Raw genomic sequence first — 20,595 nt, 5'->3', positions numbered from 1 at the left:
GGCTAGTCAGGGTTAATTTTCAGGAATTTTGCTACCATGAATATTCTTGTGAAGGCAGGGATCAGACATTATTCTTTGTATTTCCTGTGTTACCTGACACACTCCCTTGTACATGGTAAGGCAGTTAGTAAATTGTGTGTAGAATATTTTAAAATTAACTTAAATAGGTATTCTTTGCAGACCTCGGTGTACAGGAACAAGAAAGGGAAAAATTATCTTGATGATGAACCTAGTTGCTTTTACATTTGAGGATAAAGATATTAGTTATTGCCTAGTCTACTTTTGTTCTGAATCTGAAACATTTTTCTAATAGTGAATTCATGATTGTAGTTCATAAGCATGAAGCGCAGTTCATTTTCCACTGCTGGTGCTGGCTGCCTTTCTATGCAAAAGTCAAGATCTCAGGACATAAATAAACAAGGCCTTCATACTCCTCAAATGTAAGTGCTGCCATCTGAGGTCCTAATCTGTATTTTTTTTATTTGTCTTAGGAAAATAAATTATAAAATGTTTAATATAAAGGTGTAGTCTGTGTAATGTGTTAATGAATCCTATCTGTTCCCAGTGGTACCTAATTTGGGATCAACAATACTAGGCACTAGGCCTGATACCGGTGTTTCTTAAATTCCAAAATCCTCTTTTATAATTGTTTTTTATATTTTTAATTGGTACATTATAGTTGTACATAATGGTGGGATCTTCTTTTATTAAACAGCTTCCTATTTAAGCAGATCTTGTGCTGTGACTTTAAATTTACTGAGATGTTTCCAACTACCAAAGTTCTTCATCAAATCAAAGCAATGTTATTTGCTCTGGTGATAAGCTAAAATGTAATATCAACCTACAGAACAACACTTTTTCAAAGATTTACAGGGAGAACAGTGCCCAAATGAACTTGCTACATAAACTGTATTTTTTTCCTCTATAATTGATTTTCTTGCAGTGGACAGAAGAACACTGTAAGCCACTGTAGAGCTGTATCAATTCTTTAATACTTAGGTACAAGTTACTTGCGGGCTGTTCTTAAATTATTTAGGTTTAACGTACTGTGAGTTTCTATACTTTTAGAAATGTGAAATACTTATTTTCCTTCTGAATACTTTAACAGAATATTTTGTTGTACATTACATCAAAAGATTTTAGATATTCAATTGGATTAGGTGTGAAAAGGTTACCATCATCAATGTTTTTTGTCTGTTATTCAAATATTGTATATGAAGCGCAGCTACATTCTAACAGTGAGCTTTAAAAGAAAAAAAAGTCTCAAAAGTAACTTTCGTCCTGTGATTGAATATATCTATTTGTATATTTTGCCTTTTTCTATATATCTGTAAATGTACATATTTTAAAATAAAATCATAATGTAGATAAGATTTTTGTTCTGCTTCTTAATATTTTAGTACTATGATTTATACTTTTAGCTTATCCCTATCATAACAGCTGTGGTTGCTGCTAAAATTTTTCATGATTTTGAATAATTTTATAGGTAATAGGGAGGAGGTATTTATTCCAACATATTTCCAAAAGTTTCTTGAGCTGATTATTTCTTGTATTTATTTTAAAGTGTTGTTTTCTGTTTTTCTTAAAGCAAAGAGAAACCAGCCTTTGGAAAGTTGAGTATAAATAAACCTGCATCTGAAAGAAAAGTCTCTATATTTGGTAAAAGGTAATGTTTTAAATGATTAACTTTTTAGGTTAAATCTGCTTTAGATGGTAATAAGAGATAAATTAACCCATTCAGACTACTATTTTATTGTTACCTGTGAATAATTGGAAGTTTTATACCTAGCACTCAAATACTATAGAATCATAGATTGTAAAGTGAGGAACTAATCCCACGTTTGAGTCTCATTTTTTTCATACTCTTAATGAGAACTCCAAGGAGCATTTGTTGTATGGGCTTTATCTATCAATATTAGCCATTTAAAATCAATACTGCGAAGACTTTAAAATATTTATATTAATTCAATTTAAAATAGCAATAAGACTATTACATAGTAAAGTAAATAATGTGTTTTTCATATTAAAATACATGTTTCCTAAAACAAAACTATTTCAGAGAGAAGAGTGACATTGTTTTCCAGTTTTGCAAATCCCTTTTAATATGTGGTTTTATAGAAGATAGGTAGATTCTTATATCTGCTTCTGAAGTCAATTAGAATATTTTGCATCTTACAGCCAGCCTCTGGAAAACTTTACTATATACTCATGGATAAAATGAGCCAGGCACAGTGGTACATGCCTGTAATCCCAGCACCCAGCTGAGGTAGATCATAGATCACAAGTTCTAGGCCAACCTCAATAACTTAGCAAGGCCCTCTCTCAAAATAAAAGGTCTGGCGAGACATGATGGCTGGAGACAAAAAACAGTGTCTCCTCACAAGGCAGTTTTGAGGATTGATTGAAGGAAATGAAAATATTTATAAGATCTAACATTTGTTGAGCATTTCTAAAGCCCAGATATTAAGTGTTTTTCTGTTAACTCTTAATCTCCAAAGGCAGATTTCCCACAAGAAATAGTGGTAAATGATGATTTGCAGGGAACAATTATGGAGAGGTAAATAAAAGCATAAGAACTTGGGTTATTGAATAAACATGCAGAATAGTTGGTGCAGAAGATCTTGTGGACTCTGTAGACATTAGAGGAGAGTGTATGTGTTGTTAATGAAAAGTATCAGTTTATTTTTACCCCTGCCTTACTTTCTATCTAAATTTTCTTTTAACTGTTATAACTTCATATTTTACATTCTCTCTACTTTATTTATTCATTTATTTATTTGTTTGTTTGTTTATTTATTTATTTATTTAGTACTGGGAATTGAACCCGTGGCATTCAACCACTGAGGCACATTCCCAGTCCTATTGTATTTTATTTAGAGACAGAGTCTCACCAAGTTTCTTAGTACCTCACTTGTACTAAGGCTAGCTTTGAACTCATGATCCTCTTGCAACAGCCTCCTGAGCCACTGATTTTATAGGCATGCACCATCACGCCCAGCTCTCTCTACTTTAAATAATAGAATTCTGTTTAAGTAAATAAAGATTAAAAATTAAATTTTAATGCTTGGTGCCAATGTTAAAAGTAATAATAATAATAATGATGATGATGATAGCAACAACAACAACAACTTAGACTTTACCACAGAAAGAAATATCTTTGACTTTTAAAACTGTTTCCAGAACTAGTGGACATGTATCCCAGAATAGTCAAACTGACATATTTTCCAGTTCTGAAAAAATCAAGGACCCAAGACCACTTAATGATAAAGCATTCATTCAGCAGTGTATTCGACAACTCTGTGAGGTATTTTATAATTTAATAATAATTGTGAATTTCCTCTTAGATATTTTCCAATAATTTTACTATGGCAAAATATTTGATGTTTCATAAAAGTTATTGTAGTTTCTTACAGAAAATGGTTATGCATATAGTGTATGCGTAAAATCTCTACAAGCTCCATCTATTAAAGACTTCCTGAAGATCTTCACTTTTCTTTATGGCTTCCTGTGCCCTTCATATGAACTTCTTGACACAAAGTTTGAAGAAGAGGTTCCAAAAAATCTTTAAAAACCTTGGGTATGAACATTATATTTCTTAGTCTGGGGAAATTATTGGAACCTAAAAACCAAATTCAATAAATTTAATGTTTGAGTTAGAAAAGTAACATGTTTTGAGATGATTATTGTGAACAGTACATATAGAATGAATAGAAGAGGAATTATACTGTGGATATATTAGTCTGTTTTGTGTTTGTACTATATAACAAATACTGAAACAAAGTAACTTATAAAGAACAGGCATTTATTTAGCTCATGGTCTAGTGGGTTAGAAAACTCAAAAGCATGGTGTCAGCATCTGCTCTGCACCTTGTGAGGGCTGTATCATGACATGGAAGAGGGTACCACATGGCAAAACAATACAAATGTGTCAGAGAGATCTGACTTTTATAATAAAGCCACTCCATCAATAATATTCCTCTAGGTGGATTAATCCATTCATGAGGGCTCTGCCAGTCACCTCCCAAAAGTCTCACCTCTGAGTATCATTAACATTTGATTTATGGATTAAGTTTCCAATCCATGAATTCTGGGAGATCAACATTCACACCATAGCAGTAAGTTATTACAGAACTGCATGTGATAGAACATGAAGCCCTAAACTGCTGAAGTGATGGGGTAGAAAGTACAGGCTGGTTACCACAGGTTTTGTTTTTTTTTTAAATAAATATTTTATTTAGTTGTAGTTGAACACAATACATTTATTTTAATTTATTTTTATGTAGTGCTGAGGATGGAATCCAGCACCTTGCACATGCTAAGCAAGTGCTCTACTGCTGAGCCATAACCCCAGCCCTGGTCACCACATCATTGAGGTCTAATGGAGTGAATATGAATTTGGAAAGGGCTAAATAGAGTAAGCACAGTGTTGGATTTGGGGATGAGTAGTTCTTACAGGTGGTTTATTGAATTTAGGGAAACAAAAGATCTTTTGATGGGACTCCAACATGCTGATTATAAATCAAATTCCACATATTAAGGATTTATAGATACAAATTAATCTGCAGAGAAGAAACCAAAAATACACAAAATCATTTTGGGGAGTTAGATGACTAGCACAGAACAACAACAAAATATTTTCTAAATAAGTTAAAATAATGGAATGTGGGAATTTTAAAAAAGTAATATCTTGCTTAATTTGCCCATTATTTTTTACCATATTAATATAAGCTTTTTTTTCTCTCCCTGCAGGTATCCTTTTGCACTATCCAAAAGTTCCATGTACACAGTGGGAGCCCCTCATACCTGGCCTCACATAGTAGCAGCCTTGGTTTGGCTAATAGACTGCATCAAGGTATTCGGTTTTACCTTTTAAATGTACACATAGGAAAGTTTGGGTTTTTTCTCTAAAAGGTAGTCCTATTTCTCTCCCAATCTTGCTTTTTCCACTTATCTCAAGTCTGCTTCAAAATTTTTATTTTTCAAAGTACATTTAAGTTCCTGAGACTATAGCTGAGGGAGATAAAGTTCATGTTGGCAAAGAAGCTGGGACTACAAGTTCTCCCCACTATACCCAGCTATTCCTTTAATTTCCCTTTTTAGGGTTCCTCCATACAGACAATTGTCAAGATTAAACAAATCAAAACCTCACACATTCTAGGCAAGCACTCTGCAACTAATCTATACTCCCAGCCGCATTGTTTTTAATAGTTGGCAACATAACAAGCAAAAAAAAAAAAAAAAGATAAATAATATTTTCACATTTGCATTTTGTGCTATTTTATTTGTTTTAACTGTGTTAGGGATCAATTCCAGGTGATTGATAGGCAAACAGTCTATCATTGAGCTATATCCAACCCAAGATTGCCATTGTCTAGTTTAAAAATAATTCATTTAGGGCTGAAAGTATAGCTCAGTGGTAGACCACTTGCCTAGCATACATGAGACCCTGGCTTCCATCCATAGCACTACAAAAAATAAATAGTAACATATAAAGAAATTAGCCTCGTCTATATTATGTCCTGGTTTTTCCATTGATATTATGTACTATGTTTTGACTATTCTGAATTATGAATTTTCATCTAGTCTAATGTAGTCTCTTCCTTTTGTAGCTTCTGAGTTTCCTGTCCTACTTAGCAATAGAACTCTTAAAACCAGTATGGCCCCCTGACATTTTCTTGGTCATCAAAAGCCCTTAAGTAAATGTAAGTAGGCAGTGGGTGGATGGATTTTGACCCAAGAACCATGGTAGTACATGGAGCATCAGCAGTTGTCAAATATATATATATATATATATATAAATCCAATACCAGCGTCTATTAATAAAGCACAAATTATTGGACTTTATATATAACATTTATACATTTAACTTGTCTCACATAACCCATGGACATGGTAATCACCTCTGCATTCTTGCTATCAAATATCCCTATTAGCACTGGAATACTTCAATCTTATTTGCCTAAGCATTTTAGGATTTTATTATGTGGTTGTGAGATAACATCTTCAGATGTACAGGAACTGCTTTGACTGGTCTGAGAGAGACCTCTTTTTTGGACAGTACTAGGATGTCCATCTAGGGCCTCACACATTCCAGGCAATCATTGGAGCACTGAGCTTCATTCTCAGCCCTTTTTATAACTTATTTTGAAACAGTCTTGATAAATTGCCCAGGCTGGACTCAATTTTGTGATCCTCCCACCTCAGCCTCCTGAGTTGCTGGGATTATAGACACTGCATCCAGCTAGAAAAAGAGATCTCTTGAGATGCCTCCAAGCCCATTATTTAGGTTGGAATCCCCTCTTTCCTATCTTGCTTTTCTCAATGTAATAAAATTGAACACTGCAGCAACATAGAATCCATGAGACACTATAGGTTTCTTGTTCTAATTGTCTTTCCCATTTAATCTTAGAAATTTTAGTCACACCTGGGAAGGCCTCCTTTATCCCCTGGTGTTTTTTTGTTGGTTTTTTGTTTGCTTGTTTGGTAGTTTTAATGCCTCCAGTTATTTTTCCTAGTACTTTTATGGCTTCTTTGTGTTTTTCTTCTTTTTTTGTTTTTTGGTGGTTGTGTTTTTTTTCTTTTTTTTGAGACAAGGTCTCACTGTGTTGCCCAGTCTTGTCTCAAAATCCAGAGCTCATGTGATCAGCCTCCCAGATAGCTAGACTCCAGGTGTATGCCAATGCACCCAGCTTTGTGTTGTTTGAAACCTTTATCCCTCTGAAATTTATTTTAGCTTAAGAAAGAGAAAGCATTTTTTTTAATAACTCACTCACATATCTTAGTAACATTTACTGAGTAACCTATTGTTTCCCAACAATTTGGAACTGTTCTTAATGTATTTTTAGATCCGTTTTTCTTTTCTCCTATTGCTGCAACATGAGCATTCTAATTGCTTTGCTTTCTAACATATTTTATGTAGTAGAGGCAGATTTTTATTGCTTTTCACAAGTTATCTAGCTATACTCAGATCCTCACTTATAAAGCCATTTTGCTTTTGCTCCCCATTGACATCACATTGAATTCATACATGTATTGGCGGGAGGGGATTTCTATCTTGACAATATTCAGCCTCATTATGTGGAAAAGTAGTCAATCTCTTTTTTCCTATCTCTTTTGCTCCTTCAGTTTTATTATTTAGTTTTATTGTATTAAGATTGAGATAATGTTTTTCATGTTGAAGTTCATCTGCTTTAATCAGGAATGGGTAAAGATTGTTGTATGCTTTTGCAGGATGTATAGAGAGTATGCTTTTCCTCTTGACCTGGTTTCCTAATAGCCTCTGTTTGTTCATTGTTTATTATTCTTTTGCTACACGCCCAAATTGCTTGTTAATATTTCATAAAGTTTGGTTTCTTCTTTCCTTCTCTCTATGCCTCCTTTCAGAGCTTGGCACATAATCGGTTTGAGTGGCTGTAGTTTAGAAAGTCCCCCATCTCCTCTACTGATGTTAATGAATAGGAGGTTTGTATGTGTTCCTAGAGTTCCCTGGTAGCCTTTGTTTAATGATCAAGGGGGCAGAGCCTGATTTATCTCATATCCCTCTGCATGCTTTCTGCCTGAAGTTTCATAATCTTGAGAAGTAGTAGTATTTTGAAAAAATGTTATCTTTAGCTGAAAAAATTTCCTCTAGTATATTTGCTGTACTGGAGACTGAACTTAAACTTAGGAAAATTTCTATTAAACCATAAAATGTTATGCATTAGCACTTGGGTCACATCCCAGCTGTTTTATTTTTTATTTAGAGATAGGGTCTCACTAAGTTGCCTATGCTGGCCTTAGATTTCATAATTATTCTCCTTTATCCTCCCAAATTGCTGAGATTACAGGTGTGTACCATCATGCCTAGCTATATTCCTTTTTATCTCTATAATTTCAAGTTCCAACTATTTCAACCAAATCTTCTCATTTTAAAACTCTCAGTCCTTGAAATTGAGGCTTCTATAGATCCTGGAGAATCTGTCTGTCTCTGTGTATGGCTCTCCTTGAACCTTGCAGAGTAGTAACAGTTTTCACAAGGACATTTGACAAGCCAACAGGAACTTCTTTATCCTGATGACAAGGTAGAAACATCAGTTGTTTTCTTGGGCTCTGTCATACATGTCTCTCAGACTTCATTAAACCAGACTGTCACCTTAGGCCCTGTCAATGAAAGACAAGACAAAGAATGAATTTATAGAGCTCCCTGCATCCATCCTAGACATACAGAAAGTCTTCAGTGCCTTGAGATTAGGGAAAGGGTAGAAGGACAGGCAACTCTGGGCTAAGAACAGTGTCTTTCCAAAATCCTATATATAAGTCCCAGGAAAAGAAAATTTGCCACCAAAAACCACTTTCATTTATTACTTTCAAATTTCAATAACTTTAGTATTTCTGTAATTTTATTTTGTAACATTCAATTTAAAGTTCATATTTATACATGAGATTTACCAAAATTGAACTCAAAAGAAATAATTATTAGTTCATCTTTTCTATGGCAGTTCTGATTTGGATTCTTAGAGTTACATTAAAATGTGTATATTCTCAATAGCTTAATTGCTGTATAAGGGTCACATGTTTTTCTCTATGGAGAAGAACTAAATATGGAGGACTTCTTTCCAAATTTTTAAGAGATTTTTTTTTACTAAAATTTCAAGGATCATGTTTTAAGATTCAATATAACATCCCAGAAAAACAAATTTCAGGGGCCAAGATGGTGAATTAATGGTAGAACACTTGTATAGTATATATGAGGCACTGGGTTTTATACCTGGTACCACATAAAAATAAAATGAAAGGTATTGTGTCCACCTACAAAAAAAAACCTATTAAAAAATTGAGCCAGGGACATTAGAGCACACCTATAATTCCAGCAGCTCAAGAGGTTCAGGCATGAGGATCACAAGTTTGAGGCCTGCCTTAGGAACTCCATGAGGCCCTAAGTAACTTCATGGGATCCTATCTTAAAAAAATAAAATGGACTAGGAATATAGTTTCATGGTAAAGAGCCTCTGGGTTCAATCCCCAGAACCATCCTACCCTAAAAATTGACAAATATGAAAGTCATGTTTTTCACATCTAGACAGTCAACTTACTGTGTTTATTTGCTAACTAGATACATACTGCCATGAAAGAAAGCTCACCTTTATTTGATGATGGACAGCCATGGGGAGAAGAAACTGAAGATGGAATTATGCATAATAAGGTAAGATGTTTTATGTTATATAAGATTTCTTTTCCTCGTCTTATAGAATGAAAATATTAATGATATTTTAATGTATTTGTTAATACAAAGGATAACAAATTGAATCTTAGAATATTACACATAGGTTCTTTATTTTGTTCTGACTTTTTAGTTTAGGCATATTGTCACTTAGAGTTACCATGAACTTTTTATAGAACTGTATACTTTTTTTATACAACTATATACTTTACTGGAACCTAAGCTGTGTGACAAGCCTCCCCTCCCCCATTTCCTAAAATATGCCAATCTATATTTCTAAATGGAATAAATACTAGATCCAAGGAATAACTTTTAAATGTTGAGATTATGCACTTGTGTTTCCAGCATACATAAAAGATCAATTACCACATGGGCTCCTAGAAGTAAAGCTTTCTATCTCTAATTTTATCCTTCAATCTTTGAAACCTTTATCACGAAAAGAGAGTGGAAATAATTCCATTCTCATCTTTTATTACTGCCTGGTCAGTAGTTCAGAGATATATCACCTAATGTGGTATTAGTGCCCATTTTTTGAGCAAGAATATGCATGTCCTTTACTACATCAGCAGTGATCCCAGCTGGAACTGCTTCTGGAAAGCCTTTGATCTTACCCTAGAGAGAGTTCTCTCACATTGCAACATATGTGCTCAACTACATTTAGTTGTACCTCAGTTTCACCCAAATATAATTAACACCTATTAACTTTTAAATTTCTTGACATTCATCCAAAATGTTTAAACCATTAAAAGTTATTCTTTCCATCAGAGCTATTATTTCAAATGATTAAATATAGAAAAACCCTTTGGAATCTATAAAGTGCTATTTTTAATTATAAAGAGTTTTCACTGTATTAAATTCACCAGATTCTGATCCTCAGCTTTGTGGGTCTGTAAACTCAATTTTTTTTTAATCTCTAAGATTAAAATTGAACAAGCTTAGGGAAACTGATTCATTATTACTAAAAATCACAAGAGACTGATTTGAAGTAGAATGAAAATATATTATTTTATCATCAGTGGTAAGTCTGTCCAGTTATAGGAATAATTGTACTTTCTATTTAAGGTACTCCTTCCATAGCAACCAAGTAATGAGAAAATTGCTTGTAAGCAAAGAATTAGCACAAAGGGAATAGCTTTGCCTTCTAATAAAAATACTCATTCTCAGGAACCAAAATGCCCAATGACTGCAAAATAGAGTGTTACTTTCTCTTGGATAAATATTAAAAATTTTGATGTTCTACTGTTTAGATCTCTACTTACCAGGCTGTTTTTGAGCTGGAAGTTGCAGTGTAATTATAGCAAGTTTCCTTGTTTTTTGCGCTTGAAATTCTGAAGATATTTTAAAGTAGGAAATAAATATTTATACTTCTTATTTATACCTGGCCAATCATGACATGAAATGTAAAAAAACATTTCCTTATGTTCTGTTGTGGATGTACATTCCTGAAGAGTAACCAGGTCAATTTCAGCTTTACCACATGAGAAAGGAAGCAAGATAAATGATACATTTTTTTTTACGAGAGGAAAGTTCCTAGTAATCTAATACTACATTTAGAAGTAGCATGCTGAGTATGTACAGCGTATAGGTTTCTGACTCTTAATCATACAAATTCATATAACTACTTAGTGTTTCTGACTTCTTTTTTACTCAAAATAAATTTTTACTTAGAAATGTGCAACAAACTAACAGAATCATGGCTTTGTTTTTAAAATCTGCTTTACCCAACCAGTTATTTTTGGACTACACCATAAAATGCTATGAGAGTTTCATGAATGGTGCTGACAGCTTTGAAGAGATGAATGCAGAGTTGCAGTCAAAGCTGAGTAAGTATTCTCATATCCAGTGTGCTTGCCTTCAGTCACTTACCTCTGTTCTTGGTATGATAGTTTATTTTGCTATATCTAATGTTCATAAGAGCTCTGTACTTTAAATGCATACAGATGCCTGCAGATTTTTTCTTTGGAGAAAAGTAGTAGTGGACTACAGAATACTGGTGTTGATGTCAGTCCTAAAGTTGCTTAGTGACTGTGAACTCAACAAAAATCTTCATCACAATGACAAAGCTTTGCAGGATTAGATGGCAGTATAATACCAAACACAACCAGCAGCATTGAAAGTAATTAATAAATGTTATTTCTCTAAGGAGATAGTATCCCTCTTATGACTTTGCTTTACTATTTGAAAACTTAAAGCACCAATTAGTCGAAAGACCTAAAGTCTCATTTTAAATTCATAGAAAGTTAACAGATCATTTTATTTTCTAAATAAAGAAATATGTTTGTATTCAGTGTAATCTGGTGACAGCCCAATATTACTGGCTAACTCTAAAATGATCCAGGGACATTATTTTATATTGTTCCTTAAGTTAGATTTACTTTGTATATAAAATGTCAGAGAAAGGTAAAATAGATTAAGATATATGAAGCTGTTCCTTCAAAAACAATTGAGTCAATCAAAACAGGATAATATCACCTCGCCACTCATGGCATTAAATGTAAAAAAAGAAAACATTCCCTGATGTTCTACTGCGGATGTACATTCCTGAAGAGTAACCAGGTCAATTTTAGCTTTACCACATGAGAAAGAAAGCAAGATAAATAACACTTTTTTTAAGAGGAAAGTTCATAGTAATCTAATACAAAATGCATCTAGTGAGTTACTTTATATTTCTGTATGTAATTAAGCATATAAATTAATTCATTTACCCATTCAAATTTTTGTTGTATATCTAGTATGTGTTAGGCATCATTTAGACACTGGGGATACAGTAATAAATATGAGATTAAAAGAATCCTTGCCCCTATAAACATACATTCTAATAGAAAGAGAAGTAATAAATAAACAACTACAAATCAAGCGGTGATTAGTGCTATGGAGAAAAATCAAGTAGGGTATGGGGAATAGAAAGTTTAGTGCAGGGCTGGGATTGTGGTAGAGCACTTGCGTAGCATATGTGAGGCACTGGGTTCGATCCTCAGCACCCACATAAAAATAAATAAAATAAGGATATTGTGTTCATCTACAACTTGTCCAGTGGAGCTACCCAGAGGCTGAAGCAGGAGGATTATAAGTGTAGGGCCAGTCTGGGCAAAACTTTGTGATTCGACCAGAGGGATAGAAGGCAAAAAATATTGTGGCCTGAGTCTTATGAATTTTTTTGGGTTTTTGTCTCCAGATGATTTATATAATGTAGATCCTTCCAAGCTGGAATCATTAGCAGCAAAAAACAAAGCATTGAATGAACAGATTGCAATATTGGAACAAGAAAGAGAAGAAGAGCCGGTTAGTAAATGTGTTTATGTACTTCCTTGAGAGCTCTTATAGATTCTTGGTCTCCTTAGAGAATACTGGCTGTTTTTATCAAATTTTTTGAATGAGCTAACAAAGTAAGCTTCTTAAAAGTTAAGTATTATATAGAATAAATTCCCATTGAAAACATGTTTGGTATCTATGGAGTTTTTTTTCCCTTGGGATCTATCAGTCTTTGACTAATGGTCTTCAGAATATGATGAAAGATTTCTACCTTTTTACATAAGACCAGAAATAGCTTTTGAAGTCCCCATAGTATATATCTCCAAGGAACAATATTAACAAGAAGCCCTGAGTTTTATAGTTACTATAAAAAGGAATAGTGATATATCTGGCTTACATATTATCCTAAGTGTTTTCTAAAGACTAAATTAAAATACTGATATTTTAACTTTATTTTGTGTATTACTAATGAAGCACCCAGGCTGTTATATAAAATAAACAATTTTAAATGATTGTGTTTTTTTTTTTTTTTATCTTTGGCCCTTGTGGGGATTTTTTGTTTTGTTTTTTTCTATTCTAAACTGGCTTATTGAAAAGTCCATGTCCTTATATAGGTAATAATAATATAGTCTTCTTTCATTTGATTCCTCCTAAAATGAAAGGGAATGCTGATTAAACTTTCTCTAAGTTGAATTTAATAACATTGTTTTCTTTTAAAATAAAGTATGGAATGATTATTGATGAAAATAACTAATTTAATATTCTTTTCTCTTAAAGAACCGTCTAGAGTCATTAAGGAAGTTGAAAACTTCCTTACAAGAAGATGTTCAAAAATATCAGGCATACATGAGCAATTTGGAGTCTCATTCAGCCATTCTGGACCAAAAATTAAATGATCTCGATGAAGAAATTGCTAGAGTAGGTAAGCACAGCTAATGCTGAAAGAAATAATTCAGATGAATATTGTCCCATATATGCCAAGACCTTTGTTATCTATATCTATTTTGCTTCTATGGTAAATTTTTATAGCTGGTTACCAAGTTTCCAATGCCTTTTCTGTTTTCTGAAGCTGCTGTAGCAAATTACTACAAACTTGGTAGTTTAAAACAATAAAAACTTACTCAGTCTATAGTAGTTACTGATGTTGTATGTCCAAAAACCAATAGCATTACCCTCCCCCCAAGGACTTAGGGTGAATCTGTTCCTTGCCTCCTCCAGCTTTTGGTATTGGACAGTGTTCCCAAGCTTGTATAAACATCACTACATTCTCTGATTCTCTGCCTTCATCTTTATATTGCCTTCTGTGTGTGTCTTTTTTTTTGAAGATGATGAGATGGAGTTGCCAGATTACCTAGGCTGGCCTTAAACTTGCTATCCTCCTACCTCAGCCTCTCAAGGAACTGGGATTAAATGCTTGTGCCACTATGTTCTGTTTTCTTCTGTGTGATGTCTCCCTCTGCTTTGATGTTACAAGGATGCTTGTGATATTTAGAGCCCACATGCATAATCCAGGGCTATCTGCTTGTCCCAGTATTCTTAATCACATCTGCAAAAATCCTTTTCCAAATAAAGTAATGTTTACAAGTTCCAGAGATTAGGACTTCATATATTTGTGTCGCCATCATACAACCTCCTCCACTTTTTCAAGCACAAGCTCTCTAAAGTCAACAGGGACCTACCCTAAGAACACATGCTGCCTGATATGAGTGTGTGGTGTGTGTGTGTGTGTGTGTGTGTGTGTGTGTGTGTGTGTGATTCTATATTTTTTTGATTCTGCTTTGTATTAATAAGTCAGACTCTTGATCTCTGCCTGTTTCAGTGTGCTCTGTCTTACTCTCCATTGCTACAAATAAAAGCAGCTCAGCAGCTAAATCTGAAAATAAGATGAAAAGATGCAAATACTACAATTTTCAAGAAGCAAAAGCACAACTAAAGAAACCTTGTTTGTATCCTGAGTCTCCCTATCCTTGTTTTCATAAACACATATCCATCTTAATTGTAAAATTGGCAAATACTGTGGCACACGTATTTGATAGCATCTAGAAGGAGAGCAAAGGAAGGTATCTACAAATCACAAAACTGTTGGGCTACAGTTTAAAAGTAAATACATGAAAAATTATCCTATTTACTTTCTCAGGAATTGGCCTTCTTGTATTTTATTTTAGGACTTTATAAGTTGAGTCTATACCATGCAGAAATTATATAGATAATCCTCAGGTATTTTGATTTAACTCAGTCAATGGAGTATTGATCATCTGTCAAGTAAAGGCTTGTAATTATCCCAAGAATTTGCCAATCAGTTTTCTTTTCTAAATGACTGTGATTATGTATGTTTAATTTGCTCTATACAAACTAACTAGTCACTATCCTTTGTTTGTTCTCCATCATGACAAGGAACCATAACTAATTTATTATTCTAACAATATTTGTAATGTAATTAAGTCAATACATTCTAACATAAATACCATCTGTTTCTTATTAGCATATAATTAAGATAATTGTCATATTTCCTACTTATGAAAACTTTTTCCCAAAAGTTGCAAACTGAATAGATAAAAGAGTAATACTTCAGCTATCATTTGTCATTTCAAAGTGGTTTAGCTTGAGAGATTAATTTTTTAACAATTAACCTAAGATGTCTTAATTCTTGGGAGTATTTTAACTTTCTTGATTATTTAAAGCCATTTGCAGCCAAGACTGTAAAAGAAATATTTAAACTCTAAACATATTTTTGAACAGTTATTTGTGATAAATATATAAAGTTTTTCCTAAATCAACATTAATTTATTTTAAGTTCAGATGAGGAGCTTTCCAAATATTGGGCTTGGTTATAACAAAGTTGAGCCAGACATGGGGTACACACCTGTAATCCCAACAGCTCAGGAGGCTGAGGCAGGAAGATCACAAGTTCAAAGCTAGCTTTAGCAACTTAGCACAGCCCTGCAACTTAGCAAGAACTTAGTAAGACCCTGTCTTAAAAAAGAAAAAGAAAAAGAACTGGGGATATGAGTAAGTGGTTAAACAACTCTGGGTTTAATTTCTGGTACCAAAAAAATTACATATCGGTGCTGTCAGCACTCAAGATGATGTTCTTTACTCAGTTAGTCAACTCCTTTCCTTTATCCCAACTTGTTATAAAAATATTATCATATCTGTGTAAGGCATGAGTCAGGATGTTGGAAAATACTGATTTATTTAAATTAAAACTTTTATCTTTTTAAATATATTTTAGATATTCATGGACCATTTATCTATCTATCTATCTATGTATCTATTTATTTATTTATATGCAGTGCTGAGAATCAAACCCAGTGCCTCACATGGTAGGCTAAGCAAGCGCGCTACCACTAAGCCAGAACCCTAGCCACATTGTGGATGTGGTTTTTCTGGCTATTTGAAGAGTCATCCATTGGGCCTGGAGTTGTGGCTCTGTGATAGAGTGCTTGCCTAGCATGTGTGAGGTACTGGGTCTGATTCTCAACACTGCATACAAATAAATAAAAAAAATAAAGTTGAATTTTTCTTAAAAAGTCATCTATTAAAAGCATTTAAATGAATATTAACAGAATCAGACTACCCCTCTTACCCCTCTTAAGTACAAATATTCTTAATTGTAATTATTATGTATTAGGTTACATTTTTTTCATATACTACTTTCTGAAAGCCATAGTAAGACAATAGAGAAATAAGACACTAACAGAATTTTAACTGTATTATTTCTAAGAATGTTTTTAGCAAAGTGAGACCTAAATTAGCCAAAAGAAGAAGAAATATGTATATACACAACTTGGATAGTTAGACATCAGTTCTGTTAAATAATGGCATCAGTTTTCTTGTAGTAATTGAAGAAGTTAAAAGTTTTTTTTTTCCAATTCAGAACTAGAATGTGAAACAATAAAACTGGAGAATGCACATCTACTGAATGTTTTTGATAACCAGAAGTACTCAGTTGCAGACATAGAGAGAGTAAATCATGAAAAAAATGAATTGCAGCAGACCATTAATAAATTAACCAAGGAGCTGGAAGCTGAACAACAGCAGTTATGGAATGAAGAGTTAAAGTATGCCAGAGGAAAAGAGGCGGTGAGCCGTACCATTTTTGGTGGCAACTCATCAGAGTTGACCTTTTTAAAGGTCTGTTCCAATTAAGAACTTGGAGAGTAGACTAAATTGGCTAAAGAGGTAAAATTGTCTAACATTGACATTTAGCATGAATAAAATACTCATTACTTTTATGTCAATTCAGTAACACTTTCTCACAGTCATATTTAAGGTATACTGTATTTTATTACAGGGAACAAAGAAATAAACAAAATAATCTCTCTTAAGACCATGAAATAATTTTCATAAATCCCATCTGAAAAGGAAGAAATGAATCTCTCTTTATATACCTATTCACTCTTCATACAATTCTGTAACAGCCACTGTGTGCCACTTACTCTGCTGAGCATAGGGGAAATAAAGATAAAAATGTAAAGACTCTTCCATCAAGAAACATCTGACCTAGCCCAGCATAGTGGCAAATACCCATAACCCCAGCCTCTCAGAAGGCTGAGGCAGAGATAACGAAAGTTTGAGTCCAGCCTCAGCAACTTAGCAAGACAGTGTTCCAAAACAGAAAATAAAGATGACTGGCCATGTAGGTCAGTGGTAGGGTTCCCCTAGGCTCAATCCCCAGTGCAGTTCTGCCAAAAAGGAAGAAAGGAATCTCCTTATATTCTCTATTGTGAGATCAAATTCTAATAGATATTTCCACAAGGTGTTAAGGAAGCATATAGTATAACTAACCCAGATTTAGTGTGCATGATGTGGGGAAATGGATGAGAAGGTTTTTAGAAAAGGCTTCCTTTAAGAGATAACACTTCAAATTGAATTAGGAAATATAAGAAAGAGTTAACATGGCAACTCTTTTGTGCTTGAATTAGCAAAAAAGGAATATATGGGAAAGCTCAGACTAAGCAGCCTAATGTACAAGCTTTTCTTGTAGTTTAAAAGACCAAACTTTTCTTGTAGTTTATAAGACCTGAAAACTCTCAGAACTTAAAAATTATAAAGAAGTATAATCACCTCGTCAGAAAAGTGTTATTTTTGGCAATGTGAAAAATGTGTTGGAAGGGAGCAAAACAGTTAAATAAGGATCTGTATCAGTAATCTAGGGAGAAATTACAAGCTAAATTTAGGTAATGCTAATAGGGATTCTAAGAAGTGAGAGTATTCTAGCTATTTAGAAGGTACAGTAAATGAGAAAATGAAGGAGAAGGGGAGCATCCATGTGTCTAGCTTGCACAGTTGGGTGAGTAATAGTACCACTCACTTGGGAATAGAAGAGAAATAAGAAATAAGTCAGGAATGGGGATAGAGGTATTGTTTATATGTGGCATCCAGGACATAATAAATTATTGTATATATGGGTTTAGACTTCAGCATAAAAGAACCAAATTACTTAGCCTAAGCTTAATTTTATAGATAATACTTTAATACTTTAGCCAACATTGTTGATAAAGTAGACATTCCGGCCATATGAATTTCTAGGTAATGAAAAGTTACTCTTATTTTTGTAGGCAGTCTTCATTATTCCTGCCACACTTAATTTTCATGCATTCTTTACTCTTGCTTATAGCCTATTAGTTCCAGTTATCTTTTTTTTTTATTTTTTGTTAAAAAGTGTTTAAAGGGCTTTTTTTTATTTAATGGAGAAAAATAGAGAGTAGAGAGTTTCAGACTTACATTTTTTCTTTAAAGTTTTTCATTCTTTAATTTTCATTTATAATGTTTGCTTATTAGTAGATTTAGTTTGAAAATCTAAACCTCAATGAGAAAAATTTATCATTTAATTTTTGTTCCAAAATAATGATTTTTTTTTTATCTTTTAACCTCTAGTAATTTCCTTATTACAGTTTTTTAAAAAATGTTTTTAGTTATAGTTGAACACAATATCTTTATTTTGTTTGTTTATTTTTATGTGGTGCTGAAGATTGAATCCAATGCCTCATATGTGTGAGGCAAGCGCTCCACCAGTGGGCTACAACCCCAGCCAGTATTTATTACACATTCATCACATGAAAAAAAATTGTTAAAACACAGCAGTTTAGTTTTCCCTAAAGGGGAAATACTAGTTTCTATTCCTGGTCACATTTATAAACTGCATTATAGACATAATCAAAGAGATTTGGTTTTTTTTTGTTTTTGTTTTTGTTTTGTTTTATTGTTTGCAGTGGTGAGGTTCAAACCCAGTGCCTCTCAAGGGCTTTATCACTGAGCTACATCCTCAGCCTGAAGATAATTTCTTGAACATTCAGATTTTAACTGATTTATGGAAAGTGTGAATTTCACATACCGATATATATGAATCTCAATATGAAATGGACAGTTCAATATTAACAAAGCTTTACCTTGTTTCTTTACCAAGTTTTACATAATTCTGCTCTTTCCTTAGCCATCTGTTTCCTTTCTTCTTCCTGACATTGCTAGGTAAACTCACCCGTTGTTTATCAAGGAGAAAAAGGGAAATTTATAGGAAATAGGTGTTGGAGTAGTAGCTCAGTGATAGAATGCTTACCATATGTGAGTCTGTGGGTTCAATCCCAACAAAGAGAAGGAAAGGGAGATGGCCTCTGGTGGTAAGACAAAGTCTTCAAACCTAGCCTAGAATTTCATAAACCTCGGGTTTAGCCCTGGATTTGCCACTACCCACCTATGTGACCTTGTCATGTCATCTAACCTCCCATAGTCTCCATTTGCTTCTTCAGGAAATTGAACATGGTTAGACTTAATCAGTATATCTGAAATTAATTACTTCACTATACCTTATTTCACCAGCACTGTACAATAAAGGGAAGTTATGAATTTCTGATCTAGGTGAAATCTAAGTTTAATAAACTACAATTATTAGTTGGATGACTAGGCTGAATGGAGGAAAAAAATGAGGAATTGGGAAAGCAGTAGACTTTGGATGAGCCAGAGCAAGGGCATGGACAGTGCAAACAAAACTTTGAGAAGTGGGTTCCTAAGAATTAGTTAAGAGAGATATTAAAGAATGGTGCCAGTACACAAAAGATCAGTATGAACATTTCATTCATTTATCATCCCACTCTGGGACTAATTTTTGTTTCACATCTAAACTCTGGTATTAGCCTCCTGGAGTTCTTTGCTGAGATGGACATTCTACTAAATCTATATTCATCAGGAAAGAGTGTAATAAATTTTTGCTGTGGGAATTGATGTGGGAAAGAGAAACTAGAGACACGTGTGTCACATATTTGCTTTCTGTACAGTTTGAAGAAAAGAACAGAAGAAACTACTCCCAGCATCATTTAGCATAAGGACAAATAGAACAACATACTTTAATGATTCCAAGAGAGCCAGTATATTAAAGTAATAGAAACGATTTCCTAATTGATTATTAGAAAAATCTTAATATACAAGTAGTATTGCTTTGAGATCTGATGTTTTTCTTGAAATTAAAAATTATTTGCCATTGCATTTCTTTACTCAAACTTTATGAATATTTAATAGTTAATAAAAACCAAGTGCATATTAAATGGAGAAAGCACTATAAAAATAAGTTGCCTAGAATCTGCAATTTATTTATTCAATCAAATAGTAAACATCTACTGTATGCCAAGCATTGTTGTAGATACAGTAGATACAGCTGTTTTCATGGTGATTACATTCCAGTAGTGAAAGTGAGTGATTTATTTCGTCAGTTAATGATGATTGCTATAGAAAAAAAAGAAAAGTGAGGTTTGAGGAAAACCATGGGGTCTACATTAGAAGGGAGAACTTTCTGATAACATAATTTAAAATATTTTTATCAAAACAGTTAAGATAGCATTTTGCAACTTAAATAATTAAATTTTACTTATTTTAAATAAATTAAATGTTTTAATTTGTACATTGACAAAACTAAGGTTTTTATTTATGTTTCATAATTTCTCTGTCTAGCATTTGGAAAAGTAAGTATTAGTTAAAATCTAAATATGAACACTTATTCTAAATTGTTTATCAGGTAAATGGAAGAATAGTAATATAATACTTACCAACTAATTATAGGCTTAAAATTATTCTATAGATTTAGTATGAATAAAACCTTTCATCTTTTATGTATTTTTAAGTTGCCACCCTTATTACTAAAAATTACTAAA

General features: G+C 33.2%; 1 pseudogene; it reads left to right on the top strand.

The window, feature by feature from the left end:
- Window positions 1–339: 339 nt before the first annotated feature.
- Window positions 340–20,595, top strand: part of LOC143410366 (kinetochore protein NDC80 homolog) — a 33,719-nt pseudogene continuing 13,463 nt past the window's right edge.

This window comes from Callospermophilus lateralis, chromosome 11 (genome assembly GCF_048772815.1).
Source record: "Callospermophilus lateralis isolate mCalLat2 chromosome 11, mCalLat2.hap1, whole genome shotgun sequence".
Lineage (NCBI taxonomy): Eukaryota > Metazoa > Chordata > Mammalia > Rodentia > Sciuridae > Callospermophilus > Callospermophilus lateralis.
This window is presented reverse-complemented; position numbering and strand designations above follow the sequence as displayed.